This window comes from Bos indicus x Bos taurus, chromosome 13, assembly GCF_003369695.1.
Source record: "Bos indicus x Bos taurus breed Angus x Brahman F1 hybrid chromosome 13, Bos_hybrid_MaternalHap_v2.0, whole genome shotgun sequence".
Lineage (NCBI taxonomy): Eukaryota > Metazoa > Chordata > Mammalia > Artiodactyla > Bovidae > Bos > Bos indicus x Bos taurus.
Window position 1 is genome coordinate 72684979 of NC_040088.1, and position 13377 is coordinate 72698355.

Consider the following 13377-nt stretch of genomic DNA (forward strand, 5'->3'; position numbering starts at 1 on the left):
AAAACACAAAGAAACAAGAAACACCATGATATGAGTAATTTTTGAGTATAAAGGACTGTGCCTTTCATATTCACTCCTCCATACACTGAATAGATATTGAGTGTCTATCAAGTGGAAGACATTATTCTAAGCTCTCCAGATAAAACAGATAACCCTGGCTCTTGTTTAGCTTGCAGTCTAGTAGAAGAGAAAGAGAAATAAAAGAATTACATATATATATATATAGTAATTATAAATTCAGGTACAATAAGAATGATCATAGGCTCAGCGTATACACTCACTTTTAACACAAAACATATTTGTCTTTTAACACAAAACATATTTCTAAGATGCACAGCACTGTAATATATCTGTAGCTCTAGAGCAGTACTAGACAAGGTAAGCCTATATTACTACACCATACACAAACAGGCTTCATATTGACATTTACACCACGCTCCCACCTTTATACCTCAAGCCAAGTGGTTCTACTTGCAACGTGGAATTCTTAGAGTAAAGACATCACCATCCTCGGAAGCACTTTCAGATGACTAAGTCATTCAGGTAGCTCACGTCATTAATCTGTGCTTTGACCTACACATAAATAATACTGTTTCACAGTATCCTTAAATTATTTATAAAATATACTAACTGTACATAGGTGATAAATAGTGCATCATTAAATGAAAAACAAACACTTCTTAAAAGGACAGATTTTTATCAAAATGATGATTTGATCAATAGTGTTTCTAAATCAAGTTCTCAAAGTATATGTCTCTACAACAAATGAAGATTTTCTCTTTTGCCACTATTCCTTTTACAAAAGATTTTTTACTAGGATAGTATTTTTTTAATTAACTTTTTTATTATACCTTGTTCTTTTCATTAGATGCTTTCTTTACAGCCCTAAAATGACAAACGGTTCTTTTCAGGCTAATATTAAATACTTAAAAATACAAACAATACCTAAACTTTGGCTTTTTACATAAAACCATTGTACTGGGAAGTAATTTTTTACTAAAGGATTAAACAATAAATAAGAGTAGCATTAATGGGGTCGCTAAGAGTCGGACACGACTGAGCGACTTCACTTTCACTTTTCACTTTCATGCATTGGAGAAGGAAATGGCAACCCACTCCAGTGTTCTTGCCTGGAGAATCCCAGGGACGGGGGAGCCTGGGGGGCTGCCGTCTATGGGGTCGCACAGAGTCGGACACAACTGAAGCATCTTAGCAGCAGCAGCAGCAGCAGCATTAATGGACAAAGAAAATATATGAATAATACTAATAAAGCACTGAATTTAGATCAAAGGAAAAGGAAAAACATAACGTTACTTGTTTTATTTGATAGGAAGCAGTATACCAGGGGTTTTGGCAGTTGTCATTTTCAATAAGAACTACCTTTTATGGCAATAAAACCTATCTGGGAGGTATTCCTTCATTCCTTATAAGAAAGAAACCCATTTTTAAGAAATCCATAATAATCATGCTATTAGTGTTCTGAGGACTTCCAATGCAACTGCTATGCATTATTATAAGCACTTGACATGTCTTAAGGCATTTTTAATCCTCACAGTAATTCTCGGAGACAGGTAATACATTAGGTCCTCTACACAGGGAGAAATGGAGCACAGAAAGGCTGAGGATCTTGTCCAAGCCCACACAGCAGGTCACCAACAGACCCAGAATTCAAACCCAGGAAATCTGGCCTCAACACTGTGGTTCCAAAACATGCTGAGAAAGCAAGATTTAAATAAGTCATTCTAAGTAATATGATAGCAAACGAACCTATATTATTATTCAATGTTTACCAATAACTATAGATACTTTCTTAATCTTAACATATTTTTTTAATTTTATTTTTAAACTTTACAATATTGTATTGGTTTTGCCAAACATCGAAATGAATCCGCCACAGGTATACATGTGTTCCCCATCCTGAACCCTCCTCCCTCCTCCCTCCCCATACCATCCCTCTGGGTCGTCCCAGTGCACTAGCCCCAAGCATCCAGTATCGTGCATCGAACCTGGACTGGCGACTCGTTCTATATATGATATTACACGTATTTCAATGCCATTCTCCCAAATCATCCCACCCTCTCCCTCTCCCACAGAGTCCAAAAGACTATTCTATACATCAGTATCTCTTTCGCTGTCTCGTACACAGGGTTATTGTTACCATCTTTCTAAATTCCATATATATGCATTAGTATACTGTAAAAAAATCAAACATCTTTCCATGTAGGCAATATTGGAAATCTACTTGCAATAAAGACTTGCTTTTCGTAAAGAAATTCATCAATAGGCATTCATGTAACCATTCTGCCGTTTCTTCATGCATCTGACACACACTTATTGAGCAGACATGTGTTAACGACACTCTTAGGATGGGAAGGATGGTTTTAGTAATTTAGAACTTTATGACCCAAAAATAATAATTAATGAAAGATTGTCAATAGCTTTTTCTACTGAATATAAACAAAAATTTCCCCTTTTCCCAGGAATCTATAAACAACATGAAGTTAATATGATGTGGTGTTTCAGAGTACCTTACAAAACCGTAGCTACTCATGATGGCACGATCATCCAGAATCAAGGAATGATTCAATCCTATTCAGTATAGCCTAAGTGTTTGTATATTCATGATTCTATAATTTTTAAAAATCTATGTATGATAGAATTAATTGAAGTAATCATCTCCATATTCAATTACATAAGAATATTACACTTCAGAACCAGTGAACAAGCCCTTACCATAAAACTATATATGAACAGAAGTATTATGTACAATTAGTTTACCGTAATAGTTTAAAGATAATGTCATACAATCAATAAGCTTTCTAATATCAGAAATGGAAACAAGATTGAACTCAATGAACACGTCCTCTGCTGGCTCATTTCCAAAAGCATGTATACACTAAAAGCTCCCCTCTGAATATAAAACAAGAAACTCCTTTGAACTCCCCATTCCTCTTCAGTTACCATCCAGTTCTCCATTGCCTGTCCCAGGAAATAGTGCCTATGGAGCTGTTTACGTGTATACAGTTCAGCTTCCAAGGGGACTAGTCACTGAAATGACTTCTGGCCAAAGGCACTCGTCCTCACCTTACCCTTTCACGGTTAAGTGAAAAATAACGTGCCTTACCTGAAAATAGGAGAAAAACGTGAACTCAGAACCCAATTTTGTCCCTGTTTGTTTGAATTAATTCATGTGTATTAAATCTACCAAAAATGAATTAGGAGATGATTTTTAATGTTATAAAGGCTGGCTTCCCTTAAAAATATTTCCCATCAGTATATCTTAAACAGGGAGTCCCTACAGCACATTTGAAAGCTTTTTTCTTTTTAAGGACTAATATCTGGAGAACAGACAAACTTTATATTACTAGGAGCCAAAATCTATTAACACCAATCAGAAAGAGGAACCAATTCCTAAATAAATGCAAATTACATATAATGATAATGTTATACGTCGATACATATTACCTGCTTACCTTCAGTTACATGTGTGCTCAGTCCTGTCTGTGACCCTTTGCATCCCCTAGGACTGTAGCCTGCCCAGATCCTCTGTCCACGGGGACTCTCCAGCCAAGAATATGGAGTGGGTTGCCACAACCTCCTTCAGGGGATCTTCCCAACCCAGGGATTGAACCCAGGTCTCCCAACAATACTGGAGTGGGTATCCTATCCTTTTCACCAGGGGAACATCCTGACCCAGGAATTGAACCGGGGTCTCCTGCATTGCTCGTGGATTCTTTACCAGCTGAGCTACCTGGGAAACCCCTACATTCAGTTATATTAAATCTTAACAGCCAACGATGAAAGTGGATAAAGCATTTTTAATAATATTTACTGATTTCCCACCTGGAAATGAAATAAGTTATAAAGTTATTATTTGTACCCTAACACCAAAGGTCCAATCTGGAAGGTTCAATTCTTTTAATAGGCAGTTGGGCTGATTCTATGACCTACTCTGTCGCTGAATATTCATCCCTAAGTCCATCCTAAAGGAGGTCAGTCCTGAGTGTTCATTGGAAGAACTGATGTTGAAGCTGAAACTCCAATACTTTGGCCACCTGATGCGAAGAGCTGACTCATTTGAAAAGACCCTGATGCTGGGAAGGATTGGGGGCAGGAGGAGAAGGGGACGCCAGAGGATGAGATGGTTGGATGGCATCACCGACTCAATGGACCTAAGTTTGGGTAAACTCCGAGAACTGGTGACGGACAGGGAGGCCTGGCGTGCTGCAGTCCACAGGGTCACAAAGAATTGGACATGACTGAGCGACTGAACTGAATTGAACTGAAGTCAACTGTGCCGAGATATCAGACAGAATGAATCTTTAGTCTTGGCGTCAGTGACTGGCAGTTTCAATGGAAAACCTTGACCACTGGCAATGCTTTCTCTTTACACGTATCTAGGTCAGGGACTATCATTGTCCTATTGTTCATAAATTCAATTCTTTAATCCTAGTATTCAGTATTTGATCTCACCTTCTTTATCATGTAAAGAAATTATAAAAATGGAAGAAGTAAACAATAGCCAAGAGAGTTTTTTGCCTCAATTCCAAACACAAGCTATAAATTATAATAGATTCTAACAATATTTTAAGTTTTCTCATTGAAGTGCTATAAAAACTTAAGTGATCATCTGTTGATTCTAAAAGGCCACTCTTGAAAGGAAGTTTTATTTGTTATGAACTCTGCAGCAAACTGTATTATGTTGTTAAAGAATAGAAAACAGTATTAAACCAGAAATTCAAATTTACATTTTTACACACCTGTGAATGGTTATTTTCATCTCCATCACATTTCTCTTCTTCCTCTCATGTCATTTCTAAGTCTAGTTCTGCTGACAGATCTGTAATTTTTTTTAATTACTTAGAATATTTAGATAAAGGACAGAATATTTAAAACATTCTATCAAATGACAGCTTATATCAATCTTAATCTTCAGCTGAATATTTACTTATTTAAGAAATACTTCCAATGATCTCAGACTTCAAGAAACCTTGTGGGAAATACCAGAATTCATCAGGTTACAGGCACACAAACATCTCAAGGATTCATTCACAAATTCACCCAAACATCAGTGAACAAAACAATCAGAAACAAAACAAAATTTCAAAATACAGGACAGATATATAAAGCCACAATATCTTCTCTTCTCTATTTCATAACAGGACCTTTTATAACAACACGCCAAGCTTCAACTGCAACATTATTCACAGTTTACAAAATTCCTTGATTTTCCTTTTCTCAATTTCTTAAATTGAAATGCTTCTTTCCCAACATATTACTTTTCATCTTTTAAGACTCAGCCTGCTTTGTAAAGTTGTCCTTGATTACAGCTGTCTTTCCCCAGATAAACAGGTATCTCTTTCCTTGTAGCTACCTTAGGACTTTATACATTTTTCAAGTGTATCTTCATCACCTGAATGTAAATTATTTCTTCACATGTCTACCCTCTTGGCCCTTAGACTGCAGACGACAGGCACTTAAAAATCATTCTGGTGTACATAAGTCTTTAGTTCTTTTATTCAATAATTATTTTTGGGGTTCCTACTCAGTATGAGACACTGGAGTTTAAAGAAAAATGTAGATAAAAGGTATCAGGGATGGCTTTTCAAGAGATACTGCCTGAGCGCAGACTTACACAGTTCAAGGGAACAGAGGGCAGGTGAGGGAGAGCACGGAAGGCTGCAGCAAGATGGGGAGAGAAGCACACACATGAGAGGGTAAATATTTGTTCAAAGTACAGGGACAGGTGAGGAGGGCATCAGCAGTGGTTCAGGATTCCAGAGCAAAGGACAGAAAGGACGAGAGGTGGAGAGTCAGGCAGAAGTCAGATTATGAAAGCATCACGTGTCACTTTCAGATGTCTAGATATTAATGTGATTTGACGAGTGGTTCATGGTCACATGTGCTGTTTAGACAGGTGACTCTAAACACTACAGGAGATGGAATTTGAAGGGCATACAAATAAATGGGGGGAGAAGAATCTGAAGGCATTAATAACGAAAAAAAAAAAAAAAGGTGATGCAGGCCTGAACTGGGGGAGTGTTTCCAGAAATATTTAGGATATAAAACTTTCTGGGTTGAGTACAGAATAAATCTTTATGAAATCAATACATGTACAAATCCTGGGACCCTGAAGGAGTAGACTCTGCCGGTTACTCGATAAAAGGTATTGACTGAGAAAAGAAATGATATGCATGAACTGTCTGAAGTTGCTTCTATTTATTTGGTGGTTTCCCTATGTCTCATCTTCCAGTGTTGCAAGGATATGTGTAGGTGTTTTATTTGAATTTGTGCTTCTTGGACCTACCAAGCTCACTGAAAAACAACAGCAAACAAGTCACTTGTAGAGATGTAAAAAAATACAAAAAAAACACTTTGAGTTTATAGCTTGTAGTCACTATTCTAGGAGATAACTGAGAATCTTGTAAATGCAAAGGTAACTTCTACAGGTGAGGAAGGAAAAGAAAAAAACGATAGGAGTGAAAAAAGAAAGTGTATGATTTCTTACCATAGCCCTGATTGTATGACTGATTGAAGGCACTAAATTAATTGGTATTTATGGACAACAGGTATTAGATATGGTTACTCAATAGACTGGGCATCGCAGTAGAATAAGAATTGCTTTTCTATATACTGCTTTTAAATGATACAGATCAGATCAGATCAGTCGCTCAGTCGTGTCCGACTCTTTGTGACCCCATGAATCGCAGCACGCCAGGCCTCCAGCACTCCTTAAAACCAATATTCCTTCTGAACTATTAATTCATTACAAATAATACAAGTTGATATATTAGATGGATACAACTGAGGAGGTACTATGTAGCAAATTTCCCATGACTCCCATTGTCACTCAGAAAGCCAATTCTAAAATACATAAAGTCATAAAAAACACAAGAAATATTTTAGCATTGGGCTTCAGAGGTGCTCTTGCAGTCATACTGAGTATAATTTATAATGAACACTTATGAATTCAGAGCTATGTAAAAATATATCTAAGAAGCCACATTTTGAGAAGGCAATCTCTAGATGTCTACCTAGGTCTCCCAACTAGATGCAAAATTCTAAATGTAATCCTGCTACACACTTTCAGGTGTGCTACATACTAGCCTAAATGAATTTACTTTCTCCTAACTCTCTTTGTCATGTATGATGGTCTTACTATGGTAAGAGGAAGAATGCAAACACCTTTCTAAGAAATACTGTTTGGCTGTAGGTGGCATAAAAGGAGTCAGCACACAGTAGATTTTCCCACAATATCTAATTTTGGAAACGTCAGTGCCCAGGTGGCCCAGGGCTGAAAGCTCTGGGCTTCTTCACTACCTTGTTTGCTTTCTCTGTTTTCTGGCAGCTGAGACCTGCACAGCTGATAGAGCGTGTAAGTCCCTGCCAGAAACACCACTCCAATATTCACCTTTTCTTTATCTATTAAGGTTGTCAGGGGAGTGTGTAATTTCCTCGGTTCTGTCTTGTCACAATAAACATTTGAAGTGAAGGACGTTAAAGCCCTCAGCGTGTCACAGCTCTCAGTGTTACAGCTCCATGTTACAGCTCAGTTTTACTTAGAAAATAAAGGAAAATACATCCTCAAGGCATGAGGGCACGCCAACCCAAAAGACACGGAGAAGAGATGAAGAGAGAGAGGGAGAGAGACAGAGCACGCACGCATGGGACAGAGACCCCTGGACCTTTGGCTTCTCTTTTTATATGTTTTTTTTCCTCCCCCTGGGCTTGCCCCATGTAAACTGGGCTAGCCAGGAGTGCTGTTTTTTTCTACCTGAGGTCCTCACTCCAGTCCTCAGACCTTCCTTTGTTCTATCTTTGCGGACTCTACCCTTCCTTGTCTTTTAGCCACCGCCATTCTGGATTCGTTTTTCCTATTCTAACTACCTAATAAGGTCATCTGTCCCAATTCTGTGGATGCTGACTGATTTTTGGTCATTGATTGTGAAATCAATAGACACTGATCATCAACTTGCAAATGCCTGGCTCTCTGACAAGTCTCAATACTGAGGCTCAAACTGGTAGAATCCCAACCTGAAAAATATGAAAACAAAGTCTCCATTTATTAGAATGTGAGGAAGAATACAACTCTGACCTGCTCCCCTAAGCTCACTACTGCTTCACAGCTTATTGTATCTTACACGTCACTGTAGGCGTCTCTTCATGAAGAGATGCTAACTACTGTGTCTAATTTTTTCTACTTTTTACTTTTCTAGTGTTACTTACATCGATTCACTCAATCTGTTCCCTATTCTGTATTTCATAAGAACTTTATGAATAATTTAATTGCCACAGAATTATTAGATATTAAAAATCTTGCATGTTTCAAAGTCAGTGTCGTATTTATTGAAAATAACAATTCTAGCATTTAGAACCCTATTAATCTGTTTTGTTTCAAAACTTAGTTTCGTTTCCTACATCATGCTAATGCTTCAGAGGATTTCTGTGAAACAAGTGCCAAAAAATCAGCTATCTTAAAAAAAAAAAAGTCAATGTCTTCCATATTCAAATTAGTCTACCTCAAATAACAAACACCAGTACAACATATACGTCTGATGCCTGAGAGTTACTTAGAGGGGTGGGGTTTCCCCTACTTCTAGCACCACCACCCTTCTCCCCCACCCCCAGTATTCTCTGGAGCAACAATGACTTTTTCTCTTTTCAGTGGAAATACACTGGAGCCATGTAGAAGGAATTCTCTCAAGTGTCCTCATCAACTCCAAACTCACCTCCCTAAGGACTTACTTTCCTCCCTTCCTCCTGTCACTAGAATCTCTCCTCTCCAAAGGGTAATCTCTGGATCTGTGGTCTAAATTCCTCCCCCTTTACATTCCTTCTATGGATCATCTCCACCACTTCTTTCTCCCTCTTTGCTTAGCAATGGTATCTTACACCTGTAATTGCTACTGCAACTCTTTGCTTCCCTCTGGCTATAAACATGCTCAGAAAGAAAAACAAAATAATGCTTTTTCTCGATCCTGTTCTGTCCTGCACTATCCGATGCTCCTCTTCCAGATTTCTCTAAAGGCAAGGCTACACCCTTGCTACTCAGAAAGCCTGTTAGAAACACAGAATCTCAGACCTCCTGCTCAGCAAGTACACTTCCCACAAGATCCCCAGGCAACTAATTCAAATGTGAGAAACTCTGGTCTACACTGAGTCTGCTTCTACATGACCTCAACTTAATTTATTCTTCTAAAATCTTAGCCTCAACTTACCCTCAGGAGAAGGCAATGGCAACCCACTCCAGTACTCTTGCCTGGGAAACCCCATGGATGGAGAAGCCTGGTGGGCTGCCGTTTATGGGGTCGCCCAGAGTCAGACATGACTGATGCGACTTAGCAGCAGCAGCAACATACCTTCACTCTACCCTCACTTTGGAGACACTTCCCTCCAAACTGAAACTGCATTAGAAGCTGGAAACTTCCAGTGGACACTGTAGCAGGCTGTCGGTTCCTTGATCTCCCCATCGTGGCCCCTGCTCTCTCCTTCCTTCCAGTTCTTTTGTTTTGGCCTAGCTGACACCATCCTATGAAGAGGCATCATCTCATATGACATCAATTTGCACACATTTACAGCTGAGCGCCTATGCCCACGTTCCTGCACAGAGGCTAACACACAGCTCTGCGTGCCCAGGGACCTCAATCCTGAATGCCTTCTCACAGCCAGAAAAACAATAAGACAAGGAAAACTCTGCTGTTCCTCTCGGACAAGCTCACTTCAAATTCATCGCCCATGTCAAATACTCTCCCTTTTTCTAAAGACCTAACTTATTTCTTGCCACCTTCCCCCATAGACCCTTGCTTCCTTTTCCTTCATTTCCTCCCTGAACTCTATGCCTCTCTCATCTTCATTCCCTCTTTCCTCTTAGTTCTCAACCTTCCTGAGGTTGTAGAGCATCTTGAAACACAACTAGTAATTTTTTTCTTTCGGCCACGGATCACACTGACCAGGGATCGAAACTGCACCCCCTGCATCAGAGTCTTAACTGCACAGTCTTAACCATTGGACCAGACCTCCAAGGAAGTCCAGGAACTCATAATTTAGCTCCTTAAATGGCATTCTCAATTTAATCTGTGGCTGACACCTGATAAGATACACTATATCCCTCCTCGACTTTTTCCTCACTACGCATCCGACAGGTGATTTGCTTTGGCTATTAGAATACGTCAGCAGTCCCATTTTAATTCAACATTCTGTCAAATGACCTTTCTATCAAATCTAGTTCTTACCTTCTACTTGTCCATTTAATGTCTTCTTTTCCTCTTTGACCAGCAGCTCCAGATAAATGATCCACATACTTCTGTGGAAGGCTCTCAGAGATACTCTGTTAAAATGAACACTGAGTTGCATGAAGATTTCCTAAACCCTTTCTAAGAAAATATCCTACTTTTACAAACTGCCCATGTGCCGGGGACCAGCCCCAGCTGATCCAGGGTATTCGAAGGAGAGACGGCCTAGGTGGCTATTTATATGCTAATTAGAGATATAAAGAATAATAGAATGAGGATAGCTCAGTAGGAAAATTCAGTGGAGAAAAGAGGCTGAGTAGCTTGGTTTTCGCGGGAGACCAATAAAACTTCAAGACAAGAAGTTTGCACCACTTATGTAGGCCGCAGGCGCCCTCTCGAATAGCGGAAGGTGCCTCACCCTAGACACCTTCTCGAGTGGGTCTTAGAAGCCCAGGCGTAATTAGTAAGCGTGGTGGGTTCCGAGCTCCAGATGGAGACTCAGCTGGAAGTTAAAGGGAAGAATGACATGGGGAGACCAACCGTTGGTGAGCAAGGCCCATAGCTTTATTTTCAACAGGGGCTTATATACCTCTAAGTTACACATAGAGGATAATAGGGGATGCAAAGTCAGCAGTCTTTGATTCTTATCAAAAACCAGGGTTTCTTTCCTGCAAATTTATCGTATACAAATGGTTTAGGTGATTTACATCATCTTCTGGCCAGAAGGCCTATTAACATTTTATGACTCTTGACAAGGACTTATCAACAAAGACTTATTTTCTCTAAGAGTAATTATTTTAAGGTTTGGCGCCATCTTCCAAAGATAAAATTGCATTCCTATAGGGCAGATGTGTAATGGGTTTACAACAAAGGAAAGAATTTATTACCTTAAGGGTCTAAAGTTACTAACACCAAGGCCACTACTTATTTTTTCTACATACCCACTATTAATTAATACACATTCAAGGATATAATTCAGGGGATGTGAAAACTTGGCAACAAGCATTGACTCATCAATGAAATCCTTTACTAGTCTTATTCTGACAGTTTTTAACTCTCTGAGAGGCTCTAAGCTATTTGAATATCTTAAGCTTCCCGTGCCTCTCGAGGCTGGGAGACTGTAAACATTCGTATGCATAGCTGTAGGAGTCAGGGTAAACTTGTCAGGCGAGTTAGAGAGCCATCTGAGGGGTTTGGATTTAAACACTCCTAATTGCCCAGGAACTTTATTAATTGGAGCTGTAAGTTAACTCTTTGACAGAGAGAGCGAGATGGTGGTAGGGGACAGCCCCCAGTAAAGTCAGAGGTGAGAGCACAAAGCAATAAAGTAGGCAGACTCTGGTTTTTTGGGGGGAAGATACTCGAGAATATCCAGGGAGACTCCCGAGGCTCGATCCCGCCTTTGCGTATCTCGAGCCTCCTTCCACATGACCTTTGTCACGAGCGGAATGTCTCTCGACGGCTCCCGGCACCCACGTGTAATTCAGGTAAGACAGGTTTTGCCAAGATCCCACAGCTGCTAAGTGTCAGAACCAGGATGCTGACTTGAGGCACGGTGCTGGATCACCAGGCAGCAGCCGCCTGCAACGAAGAGAGCAGGCCCTTCCTATCTCCTTCCATTGGTGCCACCTTCAAACAGGGCACCCTTACTTTCTGTTACTTCAAGTATGGCTGCCATAAAGGTACTCCGCACATCCAAAATGCTTTGTATTATTAGCGTAAAAGTCAAAGTCACTCAGTTGTCTCTGACTCTTTGCCACCCCATGCCCTATACAGTCCATGGAACTCTCCAGGCCAGAATACTGGAGTGGGTAGCCTTTCCCTTCTCCAGATCTTCCCTGACTCAGGAATCGAACCGGGGTCTCCTGCACTGCAGGCGGATGCTTTACCAACTGAGCCATCAGGGAAGCCCTTGTTAAAACATCACTAAAGCAAACTGCTGTTGTCATAAGCCCACAGATTTATCACTATCCCCCATACTTTTGCGTCTCTTGAAATGTTCCTTGCAGATCAACTTGACAATTCAAACGCAATAATACTTTCAAGTTTCAAGAACTCTCTTTTCAAGGCCAAAGTGGTAAAAAACAAACAAACAAAAACACAATTCAGCCTGTTGCTCTCTGACGCTCTCTAGCAGTTTTACACGTGCACATGTACCAAAGAAACATACATTTGGTTGGGAGACTGGGACTGACACATACACACTACACACTATTGTGTAGGAAATAGATAACTAATGAGGACCAACCGTATAGCACAGGGAACTCAACACTCTGTAAGAGCCCATAAGGAAAAAATGCTTTTTAAAGAGCTGATATATACACGTAACTGATTCAGTCTGCGGCACACCTGACACTAACACAATAATGTAAATCAACTGTACTCCAATAAAAATCGAGGGGAGAACGGAAGGAAGAGACACAAACATTTGGCTATAGACTAACCTGGAATAATGCAGCAATTTTTAGATAAACGTCACTTCAGAACCCAAAGTGTAGGGTAGAAAATCAGGATATTATCATTATCCTCAAATTAAAAACAATTAGGAGCCCGGTGGCAGCGCGACGCAGGCACTGGCCAAGCCCACTGCTGGCGCCTCACAGCTTTCTCCGAGCGCTTCGCCGGCCCCACGCGGAGGGGTCCCGGGTTCGACTGCCAGCTGCCCGCCCCTCAGGCCAGAAGGTGACTGCCCGCCCCCTCGGCTCACAGGGCCCCGGGGCGCCGGCGCGCCTTTCCCACTGACAGGGCCCCGTGCCCGGTTCACAGGGCCAACGGCCGCCGGCGCGCCCTTCCCACCAACAGGGCTCACACGACCCCTGCGGCGCCGGCCCGGCTCCCCGCTCACACGCACCCCTCCCCCCGCTCCCCAACGAACTGGCTCCCCGCTCACACGCTCTGGGCTCAGCGGCTCACGCTCCCCGCTCTCACGCACCCCTCTCCCCGCTCCCCAACGAACTGGCTCCCCGCTCACACGCTCTGGGCTCAGCGGCTCACGCTCCCCGCTCACACGCACCCCTCTCCCCGCTCCCCAACGGCCCGGCTCGCCGCTCACGCGCCGCCCTCACCCCAGTGCGCCGAGCGGCGCTCCAGCTCTCACAACCCCCGACGCCAGCCCCGCTCCCCGGCCGCACGCCCCCCGCGCAGG

At 41.4% G+C, this 13377-nt stretch overlaps 1 long non-coding RNA gene and 1 other non-coding gene across 16 annotated transcripts in view; both read right to left on the minus strand.

Annotated features, from left to right (window-relative positions):
- Positions 1-13356, minus strand: part of LOC113903695 — a 48331-nt gene extending 34975 nt beyond the window's left edge. For 10 of the 15 annotated variants that reach the window (XR_003514266.1, XR_003514262.1, XR_003514252.1 and 7 more), the window contains exons 1-3: positions 13298-13356; positions 10233-10327; positions 444-573 (exon numbers count right to left, since the gene is read on the minus strand). This is a non-coding gene — a long non-coding RNA (uncharacterized LOC113903695). Of the gene's footprint in view, positions 1-443; positions 574-4760; positions 4841-10232; positions 10328-12676; positions 12916-13297 lie in introns of those variants that run through there. The other 5 variants (XR_003514253.1, XR_003514255.1, XR_003514260.1 and 2 more) reach the window with 5 other exon arrangements.
- On the minus strand, positions 12067-12139 carry TRNAC-GCA. Its single transcript has one exon. It is a non-coding gene; the product is annotated as a tRNA-Cys (tRNA).
- Positions 13357-13377: the final 21 nt, after the last annotated feature.